We start from the raw sequence: 8235 nt of genomic DNA, 5'->3' as shown, positions 1-8235 counted from the left end.
TACTATACAATGGAAGCAAACTTCATTGATATTTTCATAGCTAAAATATAAATAATATATGGAGAGGATGTAATGACCATGATGGTGATGACTGTGATACTCAACGGTGGTAATAAAGACTGTATTATTGATGCTAAATATTTACACTACTGTATGTTGTAATTATGACAATGTGATAATTTTATAATTGTAATTGTATGTCACAAATATTTAAATGTACTGCGCAACTACAAAATTTAAAACTCAGATAAGATTGCAGGGGTGGGAGTTAAAAAGCTTGTCTTCATCCCACTCCTTTTCGAGCTAAACTTGTTTTTTTTTTTGTGTGTGTAATTGTACATTACAATAACTTTATTATTTGGTTGCTCGAATAAAGACATTCATTCATTCATTCATTCATTCATTCATTCATTCATTCATTCATTCAGTCTTTAGTAAAAGTAAGAGTGACTTAGTAATGAACAAGTTATTTTACTCAGAGGCAATATAGTGAATTTAAAGTTTCAAAAGTCAAAAAAGAAAACAAGAAACAATCACACATTTTTCAAGACTTTTCATTTAAAAGCAGCTTTATCTTGTCAGCTGACTACTGGAGAGCTGCTCTTCCTTCACACATTATCTGCCTGTGAACTGTGAGCCTAGGCGATGTTTGTGTGTGTGTGTGTGTGTCTGGGCCACACTCTCGTTGTGATTTATAGCTCCTCTCACACTCTCCCCTTCTGTCTGCTGGTCAACTGCCACAGTAAAGGCAGCTACAATGAACGGCTATGAAGAACCATAAATCTGGACACTTCCTACCACTATCTCCCATTTCAAGGGGAAGCCTGTCCTGTTGCAAACATGATTAACCCTCTTCCTCTTTGTCCACAACCCCTTGCACACAGCTTCCAAACTCTGTCTCCTTTCCCCCCAAAAAGAGGCCCTGTTGCAGGGAAAAGCAGAGCCTCCTTCACACCTCTGAGGCGAGGAACCCTCCAGATTTGCCGTTCCTTCCCCATGCAGGAAATAACCATTAATGTTAGACTATGGCTGTCAGATGTTAAAACTGAGAAAAAAGAAACCTAAATGTATAAATTGTTTTAACAGCAAAACAGTAAAAGTATTCATAGAAGGATGAAAATGGTACCCGAAAGGCTCATAGGCTAAACTTTACATAATGCTTCAGACCTGTAAACACTGTGGGTAAATAAATAGTTACAAATAATGTGAAGACAAACAAAACAAAACAGTCAATCTGAGGAGTTACAGCATTCCTCCCCTGCAATATGCTAGGTATAAAAGCTAAAGCCTTTAAAAAAACTTTTCTCCCAATGACAATTTAAGAAAAAAGTTTTCAAAGGGATTTAGAACCAGAGGACTTCTTCAAGATGAGTGAAACGATATTCCCAGCATGCCAATTTGCAGCTTAGCAAGGCAGTTTGCTTGGTGCGGGGAGGTTTTCAGAGCCAGAATAAAGACATGTTGTCATTGAGCTGCCCGAATACATCTATGAAATTTCAGATGAAAAAGGGAGGAGGGTGTGCTGTCAGCAGCAAACGGGTCCTTCAGTGAACTGGGGCAGCAGACCATAGCCTGAGCCTCCAGCTGAAGTCCCAGCCTGTACAGTCTACCCATGACCAGAGGAGACACACACACAAATGAAGCACATACTCATAATAATCATCCCTGAGCGCACAAAAGGACACTGGGAGGCTAACTATACGACCACCTGCCTACTCACACCCACACACATACACATAAAGACACACATGCACGTTCAAATGTACGCATACCCACACACGCAATCATTAATAATGTAGAAGCACACACAGATGCTTGATCTCCTTGCTGTCAGTCAGGCTTTTTTATATTGGGTTCCAGCTGAGGACACTGATGTAACGTTCTTTGAAAAACTTTATATGGCCAATCAAGCTGTGGCTGTCAAATGTCTTTGAATTCTGATCTATTAAAAAAAGTGTCAAAATATTACAGTGGTATGGCTTGTTGGATGGTAATAATTAACTGGTTGTGGAAGATTTGATATACATTAGTTGCATTAAACAAATGCCTCTATCAACCTGCATGGCTACACTGAATACAATCATCAGTACAAGAACTATGTTCAGCTGTTCCCTTATTCATAAGAGGCCACCACAGCAGGTACCGCCACATGTTTGATTTGGCAGATTTGTTTTTTATATGCCAGATGCTCTTCTTGACAGAATCCCAAAGGGATTTGTATTTTCTCCTGGGATCAAACTGGGGATCTTTCACTTATTAGGTGAATGTGTAAACCACTCCATTATGGAGTCACTGAAATCACCAGTTTAATGGTATCACATTTTTAACTAGCATGTGCTAATGTTTAACATTTAACGTGATGCACATTTTCTAGAGATTTCAACAAAAATCTTTTATATCAAGATGTATCTTTTTATAACACAGCCTAAATAAATGGTTGTTTGTACTATTTCCTGTATATATTAAGTGTCTGTCTACCTGCTTAACATAAATTTTAGACTACAATAGGGCATCATAAGAAAGCATATGTACTATGAACTTTACGTCTTGTAAGTTCAAAATATTTTATTTGAATCACATTCAGGATAACATATCTGCAGCCCGAATCAATATAGGAAATCCTGTCGATGCTACTGTAGATATTGTATACAGACTGCACAAGACTAAACAGTTATGAGGCAACTATTCTACAACATCCAAGTATGACCTCCAGCAAAAAAAGTTCAACAATTAAAGAGTCTAATGCATTAAGTATTCCTAAATCTATTTCCTATGCATTTATTCTTTTTAACCTTGTTGCAGTGTGATATTTAAAATCTGTTTTGTAAAGTGATTAAATTTTTATAATATATTATTTTGGTAATATTCCACATGTACTCCACTACAACTGTAATGCCAAAGGGTTAATGCTATCATTCCACTGATTTCTTCATTTATTTTGTGAAAAGGTTAAAGAAAAAAAAAAGAGCTAAGTACGATGATGGTGATAATGAAAAAAAGGTAAGAATAAACAAACAACAACGCAGTCCCTGTAAGTGTTTCTATTGACTTTACAGGACTTTGACATCATATAAAAAGCTGCAGAGCCTGAATGTCCTTTAAAGAAATCCATTTCTCCAGGTTTTGAGAGCAAAAACATTATCAGCATGCCAAAGCAGAAAGCAAACATCCAAGCATTAGATTCAGTGTATGGCGGACATCCTGATGACTAATTCTCATGTCATTTTTTTCCATTATAAATAAGGCCTAGTGTGGTTAGGTGTGGGTGGTAGAGTCATGCTCCTCTGCTGTCTAAATTTTTGATCAGAAATTAGCTCACGCCCCCTCTTTCCCACCTTTCCTTTGCTAATAGGAAAAACACTGATGTCATGAGCCCATTAGCCATGTAATGATTTACACTCAAAGGGCCCAAGAATGAGATGCCACCTGCTCACATGCTCTTTTTGCCCCCCCCCTGAATTGCCCTACCTCACCACCTACGTCTGAAAGTGTGATGAGGTCATTATGTCATTATTCCGATAATGCCGTCAATGACGTCCCAGCCCCAGTAACAACACCTGTTTGATGCACCCCATGGGAACATATACAGCAAACAGCTGGCATCTTTTCTTTACTTTCTCTCAGATGGGGTAGGGGTGGGGTCAAAATAAATAAATGACAGAGTAACAGTGGTTATGCAAATCTCATTTCACATACGTCTTGTGTCCTGCCATGCTTGCTTGGCAGCTCACAGCTGAGATTGCAGGGCAAGTGACAGCGCATAGGCTTAATATGAGTGATTTCCTCTGTAATGATAATGCGATTGTGCACACTATTTGTGGCAGGCACAAAGGTTCACATTAATAAGAGACGGTTCGAGTTAATGTGCAAGCGATCAGGCACACAGAGTACATATATTAAAACATGTGTTTTACTTCAAGGGCAGAGAACAGCCTGCTGTATTATTCTGATTCTTACCCCCTATTGTTTGTCTTGTTCGCCTCTCACTCTCTCACTCTACAAGAACTGTCATGTGCAGGACTTCCAGTATATTATAAGTGAAGTGTACAGTAATGCTTTTGGAAAGATTCTGGTTAAAACAGCTGTTTAGTGCTGAATCTGGAACCAATGTTAATGGTACGGTAAGTAAAACAGTGCAATCTTATGTGATTGTAAACCCTTTGTAGAATTACTCGTTGCCCTTCTATTCATCCGCAACTCACGCTACAGCTACAAAATCAAAGACAGGTTTTAGAAAAGTAAAATTCCCTGCCAAAGGTCACATAACAAAATAATATTGACCAAGATATGAATGGAATTGGTTAAGAATTTACAGCTGAGCATTCTTTGGTCTGATTTTACCTTACCATTAAAGTTCCTGGTATTTCAGTGAAAGTAAACTCAATTGTAAAGAAGTGGATTAAATGAATATCAAAAAGCACTTGTGTACCATGTCTCACTGAAGAGCCAGACACAACCTCAACATCAAAGCGTCACCCGTTATGCTTCCACTTGTTGGACAGATACCTCTACTCTGACAGCACTGCTGTCATTTACACAGCACACCAGAGAGACAGAATCAAAAGCAGACACATCAAAAAGCTGCCAAGAGTTTTTTTTCCCCCTCCCATCATTTCATTTCTGCCTTTTCAACCTCGCTCTCCTCACCCCAACTCCTAATCATCAGCCAAGCAGATTAGCATGTCACTGCTGGGTATCCAGTTCTCCTTCAGAGGGGCCCCTAGATTTTTTTCTCTCTCTCTCTTTTATTCTGAGCGAATCAGCCACTTCATCGGAGTATGAGGGAGTCACCAGTTAGCTAACTTCATTGTACAGATGGGGTCAGGGACAGGTCAGCTCCCAGGCTTATCCAGAAAGGATAGGCTCTGGCCTGGCTTTGCCCTGTGGTCTGCAGTCCCTCACCCCACTACCACCAAACTCCTAGTCTGTTCTTATCTTCAGCTCTCCCACCTCCCCACTCTGCACCCTCAGGACCTGAGACGCTTTGGAGGTCAGCAGCCTATTTGCGAGGACACTTGGCTCTTCACAGGGGGTGAGATATCCTTTACAAGAGCTCCTGTCATCTGGACAGTGAGTAATGAAGCCAACTTGGTGACAAGTACTGATGAGCAGCCCCGGGCTGGTTTGGGATCCATTGCTCCACAGTTAATGAAATCACTGGTGGTTGTGACTACCCGACTCCTGTCGTGGCAAATTTCTTCTGGGGGGGGTCACTTTTAGAGTCTAAGGTCACAAACACGTCAGCTTTTATTTATTAATAAAGCTCAGGTTCATGCAGATACCAGCAACAAGTAGCTTCTGGGGCTATAGAAACACTGGGTTCCCATGGTTTGATACCTCATTGGCATCCAGACAAAGACTGGTGATGAATGGCCCCAAAAGGGCTAATAAAACATTAACATAGACAGTTAGTCTGATGGGAACAGCATGATGGATTAAAAGATGACTCCTCAGTTTGTGTGAAGCAAATGTCTTTCTTGTTATTTTGCTGTACAGGGGGAAAACAGCACAATACGAGCTTTGACAAAAACCACACACACAAAAAAGCAACAACAAAACAACATTAATAAAAACAACATGGAGTCATGTTGAGGTCTCGTTATTTAATATGTTTTTTGGATGTGTAGCTGATGGATGCTGGAAAAAAATGACAACTTGAGGTGCAAAGCTGGACACAAAGCGGTCCTGCTCCACCTCTGGCATCAAGTCAGTTGGAGCAGAAACATTCATTATTCACAAGCTCCATGCTTGCATTATGTAATGTGATAGGTCGTTCCCAACACTTTATATGAAGCATTTTCAACTGAAAGCAAATATGGGCTGCCACAGAACGGAGTTTTATAAAGTAAACCAATTCCACTGGTGAAAAAATGAATACTGCATGTTGTGCCTTTTTCCAGAACTTCATCTTATTTACCAAAAAACCCCCAAAACATGCATTTTAAATCAGATATTCTATTTTTCATTTAAAGATACAAAAACAAAATGAAAACATCTATTTTTATGATGGTGATATTTAAATTATCTTCATACTTTAGAAATTACTACACTATATGAAGTTACCATCTAAACGGTACTTTTTACAAGGTAATCCTTTTTAAAAACTTCAAATGGGATGATGTGAAAGTGTAAATCCAGCTCTGCGAGAAGCTTAAATAACCTTATGTAACCCAAAGGAGGAAGACAAGCTTTGGCCTATACTCACAGCTTGCTTTAGACCAACATTTTCAATTAACTGTACTGTAAAAATGAGGCTATAAAATTAATTGTTGGAGTACCAATGAATATAAAGGGGAATTTTGTACACAAGGCAACTAAATGTCTTGAGCAGTCACAAGCAAGAAAAAGATCACACACAGTTACACTGAATGCAAAATTATTTAAACATCTGCCGTCAGCAGATTTAACCAGGTGACATATGTGGCTAAAGGTCCGTTAGCAGCTGTAGAAGCCAGAACTGAGGCACCTGCACAGAACTGATTTCAAAGGAGATGGACTAAACGTTCAGTCTGCGTATAAATATCCCTCCCAGGTGTTCTTTTCTACTCAGTGTTTTCTCATAATGTGATTTATCAGAGATGGGATTTTAGTGTTTTGTGTCTTTGGTGTTGAGGGCTTATTCTTTAATGTACCACCTTCTAAATATATCTGGTTTTCTAAAGAGGGGAAGAAAAAACAGCACACTGTATCCGCTTCCCTTCCTCCCCACTCTCAACCTGAAGCGCTTATAGCTCCGCATCAGGGATGAGAGAGAATATTTAATTTCAAAAGATTAAAAAAAGTGTCAGACCCTGTGCTGCACATCCAGCCAGGGAGGCCATGGATTGCTGCCGTCTCCCTTGTGTTTGCCTGCTGTGAGCTCATGGGAGGGAGTCGGACTTATTCTTTTGTTTTGCTTTTGTTTGTATGGAAACAATTAAATTAGTCAGAGACAGACTGTAGAGATATTCTGCGGGGCTGGAGTCCTTTGTAGTCCTTTTGCTATACCAACAACCGTATTTGTTTAATTTATTCTCATTTTCTTGCTTTGTTGAACCATGTGTGCTAAAAAAATATATGTACAGAATGACTTACTTTAGAGGATGCTTTACCAGTTTATTGTTTGGAATATTTATCTATTCTGTAGGCACTTTCTGCAAATGCATAATAACTCAAATCCTCGGAAGCCTGTCTTTGCCTTGACATCCCATTCTCCACCCATCTAAGGCATACAGAAAGAAACAAATGCACAGTATTAATTGTATCAGCCACATGGTTCAACCCTGACCTCTTACACTCTAAATATCTCATTGCCTATTTCAGATTCTTCGAATAGACAATGTAATGCTCAGAAAGATAAAAGCTGAAGTTGATACATCACATTTCCTTTGTTCTTATGTTTTGAAAGAATAGTAAGAAATGGAAAAAAAGAAGATTAGCCATAATACAGAGGAACAATAACTCAAGCACAAGGACTTTCGGACAAAAGCTAATCATGTTTTCTGTGGTAGGATCCAGAGAAGAAACACATGGCAGAATTTTAACCCATCTTCTTTCTCATGCTGTCCTCTTTCTAAAGATTGTGCTACAGCGTGGGGGTGAAGCGAATATAGACCTTATAGGATAGTTCTATTTGAATTCCCATACAGTTTGACTCAAGCTTTTGTTTGTCCACCACAGAGTGTCTGCTCATTGTTGGCAAGTAGCATCCTATATAGCAGAGTTTTCAAAAACAGAGCAGCCATGCAGAAAGAAGTGTTTTATTCAATATTCTGCAAAGGGAAGACACCCAAACCACACAACAAACATATGGAAAATTCCTCTAAAGTGTGACAGTGGACATATAAATGGTTGGTAAGCCTGCGCGAATGAATAGTACAGAGACGAAGCAGTGTGTGGAGGGATGGAGAACTCATGAAACTCACATATAGTACAGCACACATAAAGCAAAGGTGCAAAAAAGGAGAATTTTCTGTATTTCTGTCTTGCATCCCCTCATGAAAATAGGTCTACTTTTCATCTATCTTCTACTTACTGAAGATAGAAAATGCCATAATATCTATATGTTCATACATACAGGGACTGTGTTCCTATAGAGTTATGTAGAGTAGAAAAAAACTTCATGTAGCTCTTATGATAATACATTAATGTATTAGTCAATGTTAAATCATAATAACACAGACTTCCTGAAACATAGGTGTTGCTGTTCAAGCAACCAATGTGAAATATTCCTATAACCAATATATTGGTTAAAAC

This window comes from Haplochromis burtoni, unplaced genomic scaffold, assembly GCF_018398535.1.
Source record: "Haplochromis burtoni strain Fernald_Lab_line unplaced genomic scaffold, NCSU_Asbu1 Contig_556, whole genome shotgun sequence".
Lineage (NCBI taxonomy): Eukaryota > Metazoa > Chordata > Actinopteri > Cichliformes > Cichlidae > Haplochromis > Haplochromis burtoni.
The sequence above is the reverse complement of the archived record's forward strand: the minus strand, read 5'-3'. Positions refer to the sequence as shown.